Genomic DNA, 19,151 nt, shown 5'->3' with positions numbered 1-19,151 from the left:
GGCCCTGAGCTCAGGTTCAGCCCTGTCCAGGGTCACAGGGCCCCAGCTCTCCCAGCCCTCCCACCCTCACGGCCAAGTTCGAGCCCTGGCCCTGCTCACAGAGGTGGAGCCGGTTACAGAGCTGCTCTCGCTGGCATTTACTGCTGCACCGCTCTTCCCCCCCTTCCCAGGCAGTGCAGTCTCACCTTGACCTGTTGGTGGCCCAGCCTGGGCCCTAGAGCTGCTGCAGGGCTGGCCGCCTCCCCAACCTGGAAGGAGGGAGGGCCCCGCGGGCTCCAGGGACAGCTGGTGCATAGTGGAGTGGACTCATTTTATACCCAACACCACCTCCCTGGCAGTGGTGGCGCCCCACCCACTGACCCTGCCCCGCCCACCTCAGAGTCAGGAGGCTGTGGGAGGATGAAGGGCGCTCACGGGCTCACTGAGAGCACTGCCGCCCTCAGCCCCACTCAGGGCCTGCCTGGAGCCGGGGCGGCCGGGCAGATGACACGCAGCGTGGGGACACGGGCCTGGTCAGTGCGAGGCCTTTCGCTGGATGCCCGTGGCCCCTTCTGCACCTCATCTGTTCCTCATCATGAGACACGGCCACTTCATTCTGATCATCTGGCTCACGACCAGATGCCCCTGTGACTGACAGGTCCACCTGCCCAGTGAGTGTTTGCAGACTGAAGCTGCACAGCCGTCACTGGATCAGACACAGGCTGTGCCCGCCGCCCAGAAGCAGCCCCGGGGCCCCTATGGTCACTGCTGCCCCACAGGGGTGACCTTGCATCCGCCCTGTCATCCTAGTTCCTGCTGGTTTGTGAATTGTGTGCCTGTGAATCACTGTGTGCCCTCGAGAGTGTGTGACCACTGGTCCTCCAGGAAACAGACACTGACACAGAGAACTGTGACAGATTCATTAGGGGTGACAATAGGAGACAATAGCAGAGGTGGCAGGATGGAGCAGGGAGACATTTAGGCTGCAATGCACCTCCGACATCGTCTCTAAACACATCGTTGCCACAGCTTGGGGTCCCCTTCAGCTTTCAAACTTACTGGGCTGTAAGGCAAAAAGAAATATTTATTTTAATAGGATCTTATTTTTTCCCGAGTTTGTCTTCTCTAACGTATGCATGGCCTCTGACAGACACTGCAGTCTGTGGGTGCAGCTCCATGTCTATATATAATGGAAATAATTGTTTTCACATCTCGGACACAGATCTGAAAATGTGCACATTCTCATTATTACATTTCCTTCTTTAACTTGTAGGACCAGAGGTTTAATAAAAGAAAGTGACCCTTCACCTTATCTCTAAAGCAGAGAATAGTAAGCTCTGGGCCTGAGCTCTTAGATCTTCAGTTTAATTTAATGTACTTCCCGAGGTCTCTTTTGATGATTCTGTGTGCAGACACTTTCTTTTAAACTATGAGAATGCTGAGTGAGAAATATGTCCCAGTCATATTGCAAAACAATGTGTGTGCTTCACCTGATCCTCCTGACAATGACATCAGGAGCCAGTGTTACCCCCGGCTCACAGACAACAAAGCTGAGACCCTGTGGGGGCCCCAATGGGTCTTGGTGTTGGGGGCTGAACTGCAGGAATTCAAACAAAGAATCAGAAATTGGATCTTCACACATAAACATAGAGATGCTAAGCTGGCAGTGGGCATGGTGACAGGAGGGAGCAGGGGTGTGGGGACGGGGTCTTGGAGGGGGTCTCCTGACCACTCCTGACTTCCCCTAAAGAACCTGCCTCATGCTGAAGGGCAAGGCACCTGCTCAGCTGATCTGAATCCTGCCTGTACTTTTCAAATCACCGGGGCAGAAGAAAACTTTAGCCACACAAAATATTCTGAAAAAAACAAGCTAAATTTCACTTTCTCTGATATCCAGAGATTTCTTTCATCCAGATCTAGGACTTTCAGAAACCCAAGAGAACAATCATTTGTATATGACGTTGTGAACTGAGGGCTTTCTGGAGGCAGTGGGTTCTGACGGGGATATGTGCATGGCTGCACTGAGTCCCCTGCACACACACGTGGCTCTGAGTGGACCTCACGTTGCATTCAGAAAGCCTGCCTGGACTGCCCTCCCAGCTGGGAGTGACCTTCCAGCTCCAACAAACCCTCGCTGGGCACCTCAATTTCTTTCTTCCCCTTCACACCGTCCTATTCACTCCTGTGTGGCTCACGTGTCCCTCTTTTGCACTTTGGGGCTTTGTATTGGCACGTCTGTTATGGTGATGACAAGCTGAATGTCTCTCTCCCTCAACCCTCGAAGGAACACCCTGAGACCCCAAAAGTTAGTGGTGTGCTTCATCAAAAAAAAAAGTACATCACATGGTCCAAGCCGGAGGCACATCTGCCAAACAGGGACTTAAAACTCATTTGATATTCTGTCAAAAGTCTCTTGTACTATACAAGAGACACCTGCTTCCCAGGATAGGATGGGGAAATGACAAAGCCCATCAAATGTGTGTGCTAGGAAACTACATGAACATTATAATGCCCCAAGATAGGTTTCCTCAGGCAACGCAAGGCCCTGGAGTGCCATCTCCCCTTCAGAAAAGACTCAACAATGGAAAAGGACAACATGCTCTCATCTTACCAAGTGGAGAAACTGGTGGCTCTGCTTATGCCTGAGGACCCAGAGGCCACGAGGGTGGTCCAGGTGGAGGTGGCGAATAGCCCATGAAGGGTGACGTTGGGCCACTCATACAGGGGGAAACATGAGCTGGCCCTGAGTAAGAACGGGGCGCTTTGCCATCCACAGTGCCCTGTGGAACAGAAGAGAGATCTGCTGAATGACAGACAAAAGGATAAACACAGACAAAACCAGAAACATAATGCACCACCTGTCAGCACCTGTCACCCTCACCTCCACCAGGTGGCCAGACAGCAGACCACTACCACATGCTCCACCCAGCCTGGGTCGACAGAAGGACACAGGGATACGACACGGAGGCTGCACGTCACCAACAAATTCTGTAAGTTCATGCAGCCAAGGGTCCTAACCGATAAAAAATTCATAGAGGTTCCAGCAAATTGACAAATATTCACCTTATGAAAACGAAACTTCTCCATGGAGAACAAAATTTTAAGGAATCTTCCAAAGCTACAACGACATGTAATGTTCTGCAGAACAAGAACACAGAGAAACAAAGAATGTTAAAACACATTCTCCACACGTGCAGAGTCACACCTGGGTTACTGCTCTGCCTGCAGCACCCTGCCAGGCCCTTTCTGCCCCCTCCTCATGTAGGGCCCTCCACCACCCTGCAGGGGCTGCCCCTGGGTGCAAAGAGCCCTGGGGAGCTTGGCAGCCTGGAGTCCTATGGGGGAGCTGCTCAAGTGATCCTGAGGAGATAAGGCTGCCCTTAGGAGGTAGTCAGGCTCCGCTACAATCACCGCTATCCCCAGGGATGTCTGGGTTTTAACTGTGCTACGAAGCACACACTACATGTGTCCTTTGGGAAATTGAAGAGGAAAGTCTTGATTCCACAACTGACACCAAAGGGACCCTACTAGCCCGTGCGAAAAATCCCACGGCATCTCATGCTGAATCAGAAGATCAGCTCTGACAGCTCCCAGGGCAGGACCAACTCGGTGCAGGGTGGGGAGCACAATGGGAGGATGCTGCTGAGTGTTGCAATTCCCCTGCAGGGAAGTACGCCTCTTCACTTTGTGCTATTTCCCTTCAAGCCTCTACATCCTACTACAAAAGCAACAATTCTGAGAGTCAGGCTTTTCTACCCAGAGTACAACTGGAGGCAGCGGGCCAGGCACATTTCCCTCCCGAGAAAAGACAGAGGTGGGTTGTGACATTTACCCCACCCAGGAAGACTCAAAGCTGCACAAAGCCCACGGAACAAAGCTGGAGGGAGACCTCTGCAATTTCCCAGTCATGAGGACTTGAACGGCCATGCAAAACAGTAGAATCACCTGGACTGAGCCGGGAAACCAAAGAAGGACAACAGGAATCTCGATAACTTAAACAGCAACAATCAGAAAAGAAAGTGTTAGGGAAGAAACAGAAAAGCGAGGAGACATAAGTGTGGAGCAAGGGCTCAAACTGAAGACCCACATTCGACAAACAGACAAAGTCTACGATACACAGCATGTAAGAAATCTGATGCTTTCTGAAGGCTCCATCGAAAGTGATAGGGCTGAGGGGAGAAGACCACTGTGCCCGTGGGCAACAGTTTGAAATTCTAATGACACAAAACACTTGTCTAAAAACACATGTCTACAGAAGAGGATAATACAAAGGCAAGGGAAACAAAAACAACACATTCCCTAGAGAGACATCGAACGTTATGAACACTCAATTTACCTGAGCCTCCACATCGGAATCAGGTGTCAGGAAGGGGCCAGGCCAAAGTTGAGACGTGTCAGGTCCTGCGTGGGCTGAAAACCACAGAAGGGATGGAGGATTAGGCTCGCCTGCGAAGACTTTGCTGAAGCCACACAAAACCTGGTGAGCCTTCCTTCCCCATATCCCATTCGTCCCCGCATCAGACCGAGTGGGAGACAGGTCTCGTGACCCTGAGGGAGACACCACAGGCCACGGGTTCAGGTGCCTCTTCAATAGCCGGTCAACGGCCGTGGAAGGTCAGGGCTCCACACGCTGCAGACAATGGCAGGGGTGGGCTTCTCTTTCGGGGAGCCCGGAACGTGCTCCCTGTTGAAGCCCCGTGTGCAGAACTGACACGCCTGCCTTCTGTCACAGGCCTCTTACTCCGTAGCACTCTACAAGAGACACCTCCTCCCCAGGGCACGATGGGGGAGGGGAAGACGCGGTCCATCAATTGCGTCCGCTAAGGGACCAGGGGAGCACGGCCGACAGCCCAGTCAGGGTGGCCCATGCCCTGGGAGGGACCTGGAGAGCGATCTGCCCTTCTCCTGCAGTGACGCAAGGAACAAACAGAGGAATGGACGCTTTCATCTTACCAAGTGGAGCATCCGGTACTGGTGAGCGAGGCTGCACAGGGCCCAAGGGGGGCCCAGGTGCTGGTGGCAACACGGGCCGGTCCCTGCAAACGCCGGGACGCTGCAAGGTAACCTGCAGGGCAGAAGGGAGAGCCGTGTCAGGCGACAGAAACGGAGCGACCACCGACAAAAGCCGAAACCCAACGCATCAGCTGTCGGCACCGGGCACCCTCCCCACACCCCGCCGGGTGCCCACCCAGCAGCACAGTGCCCCACGCTCCACCCAGCCCTCTGGGGCCTGCAGCCGGCAGCCCGGGCCGCGCAGCAGGACACGGGGGGACAACAATGGCGCCACACGACGTCGCCGGTGTCTCCAAGTGGACGAAGCCAAGGGTCCTGCCTGCGAGGATGCACACAGAGCTTCCAGCGCTCTGATAAAAGCAGCGCCTTCACAACAGGCAGCCCCTTTGGGCAGGACAGCCCTCCTCGCCACCACCCCAGCTCCACGGGAGCTGGCCCAGCGCGGACCAGAAACACGCAGAAGGGACGGACGTGAAAAGCTCGTCCTCCACACGTGCAATCAGAGCCGCACCTGGGTCACCGCTCTGCCTCCAGGACCCTGCCTGGCCCTCTCCTTCCCCCCAAACCAAGTAATCTCCTCCGACCTGCAGGGGCTTCCCCTGGGCGCAACGTGCACTGGGGAGCTGGGCACCCCGGAGTCCTGCGGGGGAGCTGCCCAAGTGCTCCTGAGGGGACAACGCTGCCCACGGGAGGTAGTCAGGCTCCGCTACAATCACCGCTATCCTCAGGGACGTCTGGGTTTTCAGTGCGCTACGAAGCGCGCACTACTTGTGTCCTTCGGCAAACTCAAGTGGGATGTCTGGATCCCACAACTGACACCAAAAGGACCCTACAGGCCCGTGCGCAAACTCCCGCGACGTGTCGTGCTGACGCCCAGGAGCAGCTCTGACAGCTTCCGGGGCAGGCCCGACCCGGCGCAGGGGTGGGGAGCACGACGGGAGGACGTTGCTGCGCGTCACAATTCCCCTGCAGGGAAGTAGGCCTCTTCACAGCGGGCTCTTTCCCTTCAAGCCTCTATTTCTTACTACAAAAGCAACATCTACCCAGAGTACAACTGGACACAGCGGGCCATGCACATCTCCGTCCCGAGAACAGACGGTCACGGGTTCTGACATTTACCCCACACCAAACAGGTAGACTCAAAGCTGCACAAAGCACACAGGACAAAGCTGGAGGGAGGGCTTTGCCCCTTTCTCACTTACGAGCTTTTCAATGGCCATGCTAAACAGGAGAATCACCTGGCCTCAGCAAGGAAACAAGTCAAACGAGTGACGACACAGGACTCTGCCTCAGTGACCCAGGAGCAACCCCAGGTGCAGGTCGGCAGGAAGGAGTCAGCAGAGCCAGGAGAAGCCAGTGTGGAGCGAGGGCTCACCCTCCGCACGCTATCTCGACAAACCCACAGCCAAAGTCTGCGGTCCTCGGCTTCTGAGCACTCCCTCATGGCTTCTGCAGGCACCAGCCAAGGTGACGGGCTCCAGGGACAAGCAGCCCACTGGCCCCTGGGGAGACTGAATTGGAAAGCGAACGACATGCCAGACCCGTCACAGGACACACAGTCTGGAGATGAGGGCGGGAATGGCTTCCGGGAAAACAGGAAGCTCACCTTTCCCAGGACGACGTCCAACGGAGCACGGCCACCCCACTTACCTGGGACTCCGGGGCCGCCGCAGGCGGGCGGGAGCTGCCGGCCAATGCCGGGGCCGGGCCAGGTCCTACGTGGGCTGAAAACCACAGAAGGGATGGAGGATTAGGCTCGCCTGCGAAGACTTTGCTGAAGCCACACAAAACCTGGTGAGCCTTCCTTCCCCGTATCCCACTCGTCCCCGCATCAGACCGAGTGGGAGACAGGTCTCGTGACCCTGAGGGAGACACCACAGGCCACGGGTTCAGGTGTCTCTTCCATAGCCGATCAACGGCCGTGGAAGGTCAGGGCTCCACACGCTGCAGACAATGGCAGGGGTGGGCTTCTCCTTCGGGGAGCCCGGAACGTGCTCCCTGTTGAAGCCCCGTGTGCAGAACTGACACGCCTGCCTTCTGTCACAGGCCTCTTACTCCGTAGCACTCTACAAGAGACACCTCCTCCCCAGGGCACGATGGGGGAGGGGAAGACGCGGTCCATCAATTGCGTCCGCTAAGGGACCAGGGGAGCACGGCCGACAGCCCAGTCAGGGTGGCCCATGCCCTGGGAGGGACCTGGAGAGCGATCTGCCCTTCTCCTGCAGTGACGCAAGGAACAAACAGAGGAATGGACGCTTTCATCTTACCAAGTGGAGCATCCGGTACTGGTGAGCGAGGCTGCACAGGGCCCAAGGGGGGCCCAGGTGCTGGTGGCAACACGGGCCGGTCCCTGCAAACGCCGGGACGCTGCAAGGTAACCTGCAGGGCAGAAGGGAGAGCCGTGTCAGGCGACAGAAACGGAGCGACCACCGACAAAAGCCGAAACCCAACGCATCAGCTGTCGGCACCGGGCACCCTCCCCACACCCCGCCGGGTGCCCACCCAGCAGCACAGTGCCCCACGCTCCACCCAGCCCTCTGGGGCCTGCAGCCGGCAGCCCGGGCCGCGCAGCAGGACACGCGGGGACAACAATGGCGCAACACGACGTCGCCGGTGTCTCCAAGTGGACGAAGCCAAGGGTCCTGCCTGCGAGGATGCACACAGAGCTTCCAGCACTCTGACAAAAGCAGCGCCTTCACAACAGGCAGCCCCTTTGGGCAGGACAGCCCTCCTCGCCACCACCCCAGCTCCACGGGAGCTGGCCCGGCGCGGACCAGGAACACGCAGAAGGGACGGACGTGAAAAGCTCGTCCTCCACACGTGCAATCAGAGCCGCACCTGGGTCACCGCTCTGCCTCCAGGACCCTGCCTGGCCCTCTCCTTCCCCCCAAACCAAGTAATCTCCTCCGACCTGCAGGGGCTTCCCCTGGGCGCAACGTGCACTGGGGAGCTGGGCACCCCGGAGTCCTGCGGGGGAGCTGCCCAAGTGCTCCTGAGGGGACAACGCTGCCCACGGGAGGTAGTCAGGCTCCGCTACAATCACCGCTATCCTCAGGGACGTCTGGGTTTTCAGTGCGCTACGAAGCGCGCACTACTTGTGTCCTTCGGCAAACTCAAGTGGGATGTCTGGATCCCACAACTGACACCAAAAGGACCCTACAGGCCCGTGCGCAAACTCCCGCGACGTGTCGTGCTGACGCCCAGGAGCAGCTCTGACAGCTTCCGGGGCAGGCCCGACCCGGCGCAGGGGTGGGGAGCACGACGGGAGGACGTTGCTGCGCGTCACAATTCCCCTGCAGGGAAGTAGGCCTCTTCACAGCGGGCTCTTTCCCTTCAAGCCTCTATTTCTTACTACAAAAGCAACATCTACCCAGAGTACAACTGGACACAGCGGGCCATGCACATCTCCGTCCCGAGAACAGACGGTCACGGGTTCTGACATTTACCCCACACCAAACAGGTAGACTCAAAGCTGCACAAAGCACACAGGACAAAGCTGGAGGGAGGGCTTTGCCCCTTTCTCACTTACGAGCTTTTCAATGGCCATGCTAAACAGGAGAATCACCTGGCCTCAGCAAGGAAACAAGTCAAACGAGTGACGACACAGGACTCTGCCTCAGTGACCCAGGAGCAACCCCAGGTGCAGGTCGGCAGGAAGGAGTCAGCAGAGCCAGGAGAAGCCAGTGTGGAGCGAGGGCTCACCCTCCGCACGCTATCTCGACAAACCCACAGCCAAAGTCTGCGGTCCTCGGCTTCTGAGCACTCCCTCATGGCTTCTGCAGGCACCAGCCAAGGTGACGGGCTCCAGGGACAAGCAGCCCACTGGCCCCTGGGGAGACTGAATTGGAAAGCGAACGACATGCCAGACCCGTCACAGGACACACAGTCTGGAGATGAGGGCGGGAATGGCTTCCGGGAAAACAGGAAGCTCACCTTTCCCAGGACGACGTCCAACGGAGCACGGCCACCCCACTTACCTGGGCCTCCGGGGCCGCCGCAGGCGGGCGGGAGCTGCCGGCCAATGCCGGGGCCGGGCCGGGTCCTACGTGGGCTGAAAACCACAGAAGGGATGGAGGATTAGGCTCGCCTGCGAAGACTTTGCTGAAGCCACACAAAACCTGGTGAGCCTTCCTTCCCCGTATCCCACTCGTCCCCGCATCAGACCGAGTGGGAGACAGGTCTCGTGACCCTGAGGGAGACACCACAGGCCACGGGTTCAGGTGTCTCTTCCATAGCCGATCAACGGCCGTGGAAGGTCAGGGCTCCACACGCTGCAGACAATGGCAGGGGTGGGCTTCTCCTTCGGGGAGCCCGGAATGTGCTCCCTGTTGAAGCCCCGTGTGCAGAACTGACACGCCTGCCTTCTGTCACAGGCCTCTTACTCCGTAGCACTCTACAAGAGACACCTCCTCCCCAGGGCACGATGGGGGAGGGGAAGACGCGGTCCATCAATTGCGTCCGCTAAGGGACCAGGGGAGCACGGCCGACAGCCCAGTCAGGGTGGCCCATGCCCTGGGAGGGACCTGGAGAGCGATCTGCCCTTCTCCTGCAGTGACGCAAGGAACAAACAGAGGAATGGACGCTTTCATCTTACCAAGTGGAGCATCCGGTACTGGTGAGCGAGGCTGCACAGGGCCCAAGGGGGGCCCAGGTGCTGGTGGCAACACGGGCCGGTCCCTGCAAACGCCGGGACGCTGCAAGGTAACCTGCAGGGCAGAAGGGAGAGCCGTGTCAGGCGACAGAAACGGAGCGACCACCGACAAAAGCCGAAACCCAACGCATCAGCTGTCAGCACCGGGCACCCTCCCCACACCCCGCCGGGTGCCCACCCAGCAGCACAGTGCCCCACGCTCCACCCAGCCCTCTGGGGCCTGCAGCCGGCAGCCCGGGCCGCGCAGCAGGACACGCGGGGACAACAATGGCGCCACACGACGTCGCCGGTGTCTCCAAGTGGACGAAGCCAAGGGTCCTGCCTGCGAGGATGCACACAGAGCTTCCAGCACTCTGACAAAAGCAGCGCCTTCACAACAGGCAGCCCCTTTGGGCAGGACAGCCCTCCTCGCCACCACCCCAGCTCCACGGGAGCTGGCCCGGCGCGGACCAGGAACACGCAGAAGGGACGGACGTGAAAAGCTCGTCCTCCACACGTGCAATCAGAGCCGCACCTGGGTCACCGCTCTGCCTCCAGGACCCTGCCTGGCCCTCTCCTTCCCCCCAAACCAAGTAATCTCCTCCGACCTGCAGGGGCTTCCCCTGGGCGCAACGTGCACTGGGGAGCTGGGCACCCCGGAGTCCTGCGGGGGAGCTGCCCAAGTGCTCCTGAGGGGACAACGCTGCCCACGGGAGGTAGTCAGGCTCCGCTACAATCACCGCTATCCTCAGGGACGTCTGGGTTTTCAGTGCGCTACGAAGCGCGCACTACTTGTGTCCTTCGGCAAACTCAAGTGGGATGTCTGGATCCCACAACTGACACCAAAAGGACCCTACAGGCCCGTGCGCAAACTCCCGCGACGTGTCGTGCTGACGCCCAGGAGCAGCTCTGACAGCTTCCGGGGCAGGCCCGACCCGGCGCAGGGGTGGGGAGCACGACGGGAGGACGTTGCTGCGCGTCACAATTCCCCTGCAGGGAAGTAGGCCTCTTCACAGCGGGCTCTTTCCCTTCAAGCCTCTATTTCTTACTACAAAAGCAACATCTACCCAGAGTACAACTGGACACAGCGGGCCATGCACATCTCCGTCCCGAGAACAGACGGTCACGGGTTCTGACATTTACCCCACACCAAACAGGTAGACTCAAAGCTGCACAAAGCACACAGGACAAAGCTGGAGGGAGGGCTTTGCCCCTTTCTCACTTACGAGCTTTTCAATGGCCATGCTAAACAGGAGAATCACCTGGCCTCAGCAAGGAAACAAGTCAAACGAGTGACGACACAGGACTCTGCCTCAGTGACCCAGGAGCAACCCCAGGTGCAGGTCGGCAGGAAGGAGTCAGCAGAGCCAGGAGAAGCCAGTGTGGAGCGAGGGCTCACCCTCCGCACGCTATCTCGACAAACCCACAGCCAAAGTCTGCGGTCCTCGGCTTCTGAGCACTCCCTCATGGCTTCTGCAGGCACCAGCCAAGGTGACGGGCTCCAGGGACAAGCAGCCCACTGGCCCCTGGGGAGACTGAATTGGAAAGCGAACGACATGCCAGACCCGTCACAGGACACACAGTCTGGAGATGAGGGCGGGAATGGCTTCCGGGAAAACAGGAAGCTCACCTTTCCCAGGACGACGTCCAACGGAGCACGGCCACCCCACTTACCTGGGCCTCCGGGGCCGCCGCAGGCGGGCGGGAGCTGCCGGCCAATGCCGGGGCCGGGCCGGGTCCTACGTGGGCTGAAAACCACAGAAGGGATGGAGGATTAGGCTCGCCTGCGAAGACTTTGCTGAAGCCACACAAAACCTGGTGAGCCTTCCTTCCCCGTATCCCACTCGTCCCCGCATCAGACCGAGTGGGAGACAGGTCTCGTGACCCTGAGGGAGACACCACAGGCCACGGGTTCAGGTGTCTCTTCCATAGCCGATCAACGGCCGTGGAAGGTCAGGGCTCCACACGCTGCAGACAATGGCAGGGGTGGGCTTCTCCTTCGGGGAGCCCGGAACGTGCTCCCTGTTGAAGCCCCGTGTGCAGAACTGACACGCCTGCCTTCTGTCACAGGCCTCTTACTCCGTAGCACTCTACAAGAGACACCTCCTCCCCAGGGCACGATGGGGGAGGGGAAGACGCGGTCCATCAATTGCGTCCGCTAAGGGACCAGGGGAGCACGGCCGACAGCCCAGTCAGGGTGGCCCATGCCCTGGGAGGGACCTGGAGAGCGATCTGCCCTTCTCCTGCAGTGACGCAAGGAACAAACAGAGGAATGGACGCTTTCATCTTACCAAGTGGAGCATCCGGTACTGGTGAGCGAGGCTGCACAGGGCCCAAGGGGGGCCCAGGTGCTGGTGGCAACACGGGCCGGTCCCTGCAAACGCCGGGACGCTGCAAGGTAACCTGCAGGGCAGAAGGGAGAGCCGTGTCAGGCGACAGAAACGGAGCGACCACCGACAAAAGCCGAAACCCATCGCATCAGCTTTCGGCACCGTGCACCCTCCCCACACCCCGCCGGGTGCCCACCCAGCAGCACAGTGCCCCACGCTCCACCCAGACCTCTGGGGCCTGCAGCCGGCAGCCCGGGCCGCGCAGCAGGACACGGGGGGACAACAATGGCGCCACACGACGTCGCCGGTGTCTCCAATTGGACGAAGCCAAGGGTCCTGCCTGCGAGGATGCACACAGAGCTTCCAGCACTCTGACAAAAGCAGCGCCTTCACAACAGGCAGCCCCTTTGGGCAGGACAGCCCTCCTCGCCACCACCCCAGCTCCACGGGAGCTGGCCCGGCGCGGACCAGGAACACGCAGAAGGGACGGACGTGAAAAGCTCGTCCTCCACACGTGCAATCAGAGCCGCACCTGGGTCACCGCTCTGCCTCCAGGACCCTGCCTGGCCCTCTCCTTCCCCCCAAACCAAGTAATCTCCTCCGACCTGCAGGGGCTTCCCCTGGGCGCAACGTGCACTGGGGAGCTGGGCACCCCGGAGTCCTGCGGGGGAGCTGCCCAAGTGCTCCTGAGGGGACAACGCTGCCCACGGGAGGTAGTCAGGCTCCGCTACAATCACCGCTATCCTCAGGGACGTCTGGGTTTTCAGTGCGCTACGAAGCGCGCACTACTTGTGTCCTTCGGCAAACTCAAGTGGGATGTCTGGATCCCACAACTGACACCAAAAGGACCCTACAGGCCCGTGCGCAAACTCCCGCGACGTGTCGTGCTGACGCCCAGGAGCAGCTCTGACAGCTTCCGGGGCAGGCCCGACCCGGCGCAGGGGTGGGGAGCACGATGGGAGGACGCTGCTGCGCGTCGCAATTCCCCTGCAGGGAAGTAGGCCTCTTCACTGCGGGCTCTTTCCCTTCAAGCCTCTATTTCTTACTACAAAAGCAACATCTACCCAGAGTACAACTGGATGCAGCGGGCCAGGCACATCTCCGTCCCGAGAACAGACGGTCACGGGTTCTGACATTTACCCCACACCAAACAGGTAGACTCAAAGCTGCACAAAGCACACAGGACAAAGCTGGAGGGAGGGCTTTGCCCCTTTCTCAGTTACGAGCATTTCAATGGCCATGCTAAACAGGAGAATCACCTGGCCTCAGCAAGGAAACAAGTCAAACGAGTGACGACACAGGACTCTGCCTCAGTGACCCAGGAGCAACCCCAGGTGCAGGTCGGCAGGAAGGAGTCAGCAGAGCCAGGAGAAGCCAGTGTGGAGCGAGGGCTCACCCTCCGCACGCTATCTCGACAAACCCACAGCCAAAGTCTGCGGTCCTCGGCTTCTGAGCACTCCCTCATGGCTTCTGCAGGCACCAGCCAAGGTGACGGGCTCCAGGGACAAGCAGCCCACTGGCCCCTGGGGAGACTGAATTGGAAAGCGAACGACATGCCAGACCCGTCACAGGACACACAGTCTGGAGATGAGGGCGGGAATGGCTTCCGGGAAAACAGGAAGCTCACCTTTCCCAGGACGACGTCCAACGGAGCACGGCCACCCCACTTACCTGGGCCTCCGGGGCCGCCGCAGGCGGGCGGGAGCTGCCGGCCAATGCCGGGGCCGGGCCGGGTCCTACGTGGGCTGAAAACCACAGAAGGGATGGAGGATTAGGCTCGCCTGCGAAGACTTTGCTGAAGCCACACAAAACCTGGTGAGCCTTCCTTCCCCGTATCCCACTCGTCCCCGCATCAGACCGAGTGGGAGACAGGTCTCGTGACCCTGAGGGAGACACCACAGGCCACGGGTTCAGGTGTCTCTTCCATAGCCGATCAACGGCCGTGGAAGGTCAGGGCTCCACACGCTGCAGACAATGGCAGGGGTGGGCTTCTCCTTCGGGGAGCCCGGAACGTGCTCCCTGTTGAAGCCCCGTGTGCAGAACTGACACGCCTGCCTTCTGTCACAGGCCTCTTACTCCGTAGCACTCTACAAGAGACACCTCCTCCCCAGGGCACGATGGGGGAGGGGAAGACGCGGTCCATCAATTGCGTCCGCTAAGGGACCAGGGGAGCACGGCCGACAGCCCAGTCAGGGTGGCCCATGCCCTGGGAGGGACCTGGAGAGCGATCTGCCCTTCTCCTGCAGTGACGCAAGGAACAAACAGAGGAATGGACGCTTTCATCTTACCAAGTGGAGCATCCGGTACTGGTGAGCGAGGCTGCACAGGGCCCAAGGGGGGCCCAGGTGCTGGTGGCAACACGGGCCGGTCCCTGCAAACGCCGGGACGCTGCAAGGTAACCTGCAGGGCAGAAGGGAGAGCCGTGTCAGGCGACAGAAACGGAGCGACCACCGACAAAAGCCGAAACCCAACGCATCAGCTGTCGGCACCGGGCACCCTCTCCACACCCCGCCGGGTGCCAACCCAGCAGCACAGTGCCCCACGCTCCACCCAGCCCTCTGGGGCCTGCAGCCGGCAGCCTGGGCCGCGCAGCAGGACACGGGGGGACAACAATGGCGCCACACGACGTCGCCGGTGTCTCCAAGTGGACGAAGCCAAGGGTCCTGCCTGCGAGGATGCACACAGAGCTTCCAGCACTCTGACAAAAGCAGCGCCTTCACAACAGGCAGCCCCTTTGGGCAGGACAGCCCTCCTCGCCACCACCCCAGCTCCACGGGAGCTGGCCCGGCGCGGACCAGGAACACGCAGAAGGGACGGACGTGAAAAGCTCGTCCTCCACACGTGCAATCAGAGCCGCACCTGGGTCACCGCTCTGCCTCCAGGACCCTGCCTGGCCCTCTCCTTCCCCCCAAACCAAGTAATCTCCTCCGACCTGCAGGGGCTTCCCCTGGGCGCAACGTGCACTGGGGAGCTGGGCACCCCGGAGTCCTGCGGGGGAGCTGCCCAAGTGCTCCTGAGGGGACAACGCTGCCCACGGGAGGTAGTCAGGCTCCGCTACAATCACCGCTATCCTCAGGGACGTCTGGGTTTTCAGTGCGCTACGAAGCGCGCACTACATGTGTCCTTCGGCAAACTCAAGTGGGATGTCTGGATCCCACAACTGACACCAAAAGGACCCTACAGGCCCGTGCGCAAACTCCCGCGACGTGTCGTGCTGACGCCCAGGAGCAGCTCTGACAGCTTCCGGGGCAGGCCCGACCCGGCGCAGGGGTGGGGAGCACGATGGGAGGACGCTGCTGCGCGTCGCAATTCCCCTGCAGGGAAGTAGGCCTCTTCACTGCGGGCTCTTTCCCTTCAAGCCTCTATTTCTTACTACAAAAGCAACATCTACCCAGAGTACAACTGGATGCAGCGGGCCAGGCACATCTCCGTCCCGAGAACAGACGGTCACGGGTTCTGACATTTACCCCACACCAAACAGGTAGACTCAAAGCTGCACAAAGCACACAGGACAAAGCTGGAGGGAGGGCTTTGCACCTTTCTCAGTTACGAGCATTTCAATGGCCATGCTAAACAGGAGAATCACCTGGCCTCAGCAAGGAAACAAGTCAAACGAGTGACGACACAGGACTCTGCCTCAGTGACCCAGGAGCAACCCCAGGTGCAGGTCGGCAGGAAGGAGTCAGCAGAGCCAGGAGAAGCCAGTGTGGAGCGAGGGCGCACCCTCCGCACGCTATCTCGACAAACCCACAGCCAAAGTCTGCGGTCCTCGGCTTCTGAGCACTCCCTCATGGCTTCTGCAGGCACCAGCCAAGGTGACGGGCTCCAGGGACAAGCAGCCCACTGGCCCCTGGGGAGACTGAATTGGAAAGCGAACGACATGCCAGACCCGTCACAGGACACACAGTCTGGAGATGAGGGCGGGAATGGCTTCCGGGAAAACAGGAAGCTCACCTTTCCCAGGACGACGTCCAACGGAGCACGGCCACCCCACTTACCTGGGCCTCCGGGGCCGCTGCAGGCGGGAGGGAGCTGCCGGCCAATGCCGGGGCCGGGCCAGGTCCTACGTGGGCTGAAAACCACAGAAGGGATGGAGGATTAGGCTCGCCTGCGAAGACTTTGCTGAAGCCACACAAAACCTGGTGAGCCTTCCTTCCCCGTATCCCACTCGTCCCCGCATCAGACCGAGTGGGAGACAGGTCTCGTGACCCTGAGGGAGACACCACAGGCCACGGGTTCAGGTGTCTCTTCCATAGCCGATCAACGGCCGTGGAAGGTCAGGGCTCCACACGCTGCAGACAATGGCAGGGGTGGGCTTCTCCTTCGGGGAGCCCGGAACGTGCTCCCTGTTGAAGCCCCGTGTGCAGAACTGACACGCCTGCCTTCTGTCACAGGCCTCTTACTCCGTAGCACTCTACAAGAGACACCTCCTCCCCAGGGCACGATGGGGGAGGGGAAGACGCGGTCCATCAATTGCGTCCGCTAAGGGACCAGGGGAGCACGGCCGACAGCCCAGTCAGGGAGGCCCATGCCCTGGGAGGGACCTGGAGAGCGATCTGCCCTTCTCCTGCAGTGACGCAAGGAACAAACAGAGGAATGGACGCTTTCATCTTACCAAGTGGAGCATCCGGTACTGGTGAGCGAGGCTGCACAGGGCCCAAGGGGGGCCCAGGTGCTGGTGGCAACACGGGCCGGTCCCTGCAAACGCCGGGACGCTGCAAGGTAACCTGCAGGGAAGAAGGGAGAGCCGTGTCAGGCGACAGAAATGGAGCGACCACCGACAAAAGCCGAAACCCAACGCATCAGCTGTCGGCACCGTGCACCCTCCCCACACCCCGCCGGGTGCCCACCCAGCAGCACAGTGCCCCACGCTCCACCCAGCCCTCTGGGGCCTGCAGCCGGCAGCCTGGGCCGCGCAGCAGGACACGGGGGGACAACAATGGCGCCACACGACGTCGCCGGTGTCTCCAAGTGGACGAAGCCTAGGGTCCTGCCTGCGAGGATGCACACAGAGCTTCCAGCACTCTGACAAAAGCAGCGCCTTCACAACAGGCAGCCCCTTTGGGCAGGACAGCCCTCCTCGCCACCACCCCAGCTCCACGGGAGCTGGCCCGGCGCGGACCAGGAACACGCAGAAGGGACGGACGTGAAAAGCTCGTCCTCCACACGTGCAATCAGAGCCGCACCTGGGTCACTGCTCTGCCTCCAGGACCCTGCCTGGCCCTCTCCTTCCCCCCAAACCAAGTAATCTCCTCCGACCTGCAGGGGCTTCCCCTGGGCGCAACGTGCACTGGGGAGCTGGGCACCCCGGAGTCCTGCGGGGGAGCTGCCCAAGTGCTCCTGAGGGGACAACGCTGCCCATGGGAGGTAGTCAGGCTCCGCTACAATCACCGCTATCCTCAGGGACGTCTGGGTTTTCAGTGCGCTATGAAGCGCGCACTACTTTTGTCCTTCGGCAAACTCAAGTGGGATGTCTGGATCCCACAACTGACACCAAAAGGACCCTACAGGCCCGTGCGCAAACTCCCGCGACGTGTCGTGCTGACGCCCAGGAGCAGCTCTGACAGCTTCCGGGGCAGGCCCGACCCGGCGCAGGGGTGGGGAGCACGATGGGAGGACGCTGCTGCGCGTCGCAATTCCCCTGCAGGGAAGTAGGCCTCTTCACTGCGGGCTCTTTCCCTTCAAGCCTCTATTTCTTACTACAAAAGCAACATCTACCCAGAGTACAACTGGACGCAGCGGGCCAGGCACATCTCCGTCCCGAGAACAGACGGTCACGGGTTCTGACATTTACCCCACACCAAACAGGTAGACTCAAAGCTGCACAAAGCACACAGGACAAAGCTGGAGGGAGGGCTTTGCCCCTTTCTCAGTTACGAGCATTTCAATGGCCATGCTAAACAGGAGAATCACCTGGCCTCAGCAAGGAAACAAGTCAAACGAGTGACGACACAGGACTCTGCCTCAGTGACCCAGGAGCAACCCCAGGTGCAGGTCGGCAGGAAGGAGTCAGCAGAGCCAGGAGAAGCCAGTGTGGAGCGAGGGCTCACCCTCCGCACGCTATCTCGACAAACCCACAGCCAAAGTCTGCGGTCCTCGGCTTCTGAGCACTCCCTCATGGCTTCTGCAGGCACCAGCCAAGGTGACGGGCTCCAGGGACAAGCAGCCCACTGGCCCCTGGGGAGACTGAATTGGAAAGCGAACGACATGCCAGACCCGTCACAGGACACACAGTCTGGAGATGAGGGCGGGAATGGCTTCCGGGAAAACAGGAAGCTCACCTTTCCCAGGACGACGTCCAACGGAGCACGGCCACCCCACTTACCTGGGCCTCCGGGGCCGCCGCAGGCGGGCGGGAGCTGCCGGCCAATGCCGGGGCCGGGCCGGGTCCTACGTGGGCTGAAAACCACAGAAGGGATGGAGGATTAGGCTCGCCTGCGAAGACTTTGCTGAAGCCACACAAAACCTGGTGAGCCTTCCTTCCCCGTATCCCACACGTCCCCGCATCAGACCGAGTGGGAGACAGGTCTCGTGACCCTGAAGGAGACACCACAGGCCACGGGTTCAGGTGTCTCTTCCATAGCCGATCATCGGCCGTGGAAGGTCAGGGCTCCACACGCTGCAGACAATGGCAGGGGTGGGCTTCTCCTTCGGGGAGCCCGGAACGTGCTCCCTGTTGAAGCCCCGTGTGCAGAACTGACACGCCTGCCTTCTGTCACAGGCCTCTTACTCCGTAGCACTCTACAAGAGACACCTCCTCCCCAGGGCACGATGGGGGAGGGGAAGACGCGGTCCATCAATTGCGTCCGCTAAGGGACCAGGGGAGCACGGCCGACAGCCCAGTCAGGGTGGCCCATGCCCTGGGAGGGACCTGGAGAGCGATCTGCCCTTCTCCTGCAGTGACGCAAGGAACAAACAGAGGAATGGACGCTTTCATCTTACCAAGTGGAGCATCCGGTACTGGTGAGCGAGGCTGCACAGGGCCCAAGGGGGGCCCAGGTGCTGGTGGCAAGACGGGCCGGTCCCTACAAACGCCGGGACGCTGCAAGGTAACCTGCAGGGCAGAAGGGAGAGCCGTGTCAGGCGACAGAAACGGAGCGACCACCGACAAAAGCCGAAACCCAACGCATCAGCTGTCGGCACCGTGCACCCTCCCCACACCCCGCCGGGTGCCCACCCAGCAGCACAGTGCCCCACGC

General features: G+C 60.2%; 1 long non-coding RNA gene across 1 annotated transcript; it reads right to left on the bottom strand.

Moving 5' to 3' along the window:
• Positions 1–885: 885 nt before the first annotated feature.
• On the bottom strand, positions 886–3,098 carry LOC140691628 (uncharacterized). The gene is made up of 3 exons (XR_012067375.1): positions 3,043–3,098; positions 2,591–2,759; positions 886–1,042 (listed from the first exon to the last, which is right to left on the bottom strand). It is a non-coding gene; the product is annotated as an uncharacterized lncRNA (long non-coding RNA).
• Positions 3,099–19,151: the final 16,053 nt, after the last annotated feature.

The sequence above is a fragment of the Vicugna pacos genome, chromosome 36 (genome assembly GCF_048564905.1).
Source record: "Vicugna pacos chromosome 36, VicPac4, whole genome shotgun sequence".
Lineage (NCBI taxonomy): Eukaryota > Metazoa > Chordata > Mammalia > Artiodactyla > Camelidae > Vicugna > Vicugna pacos.
Note: the sequence above shows the minus strand (reverse complement) of the source record. Positions and strands in the feature narration are given on the sequence as shown.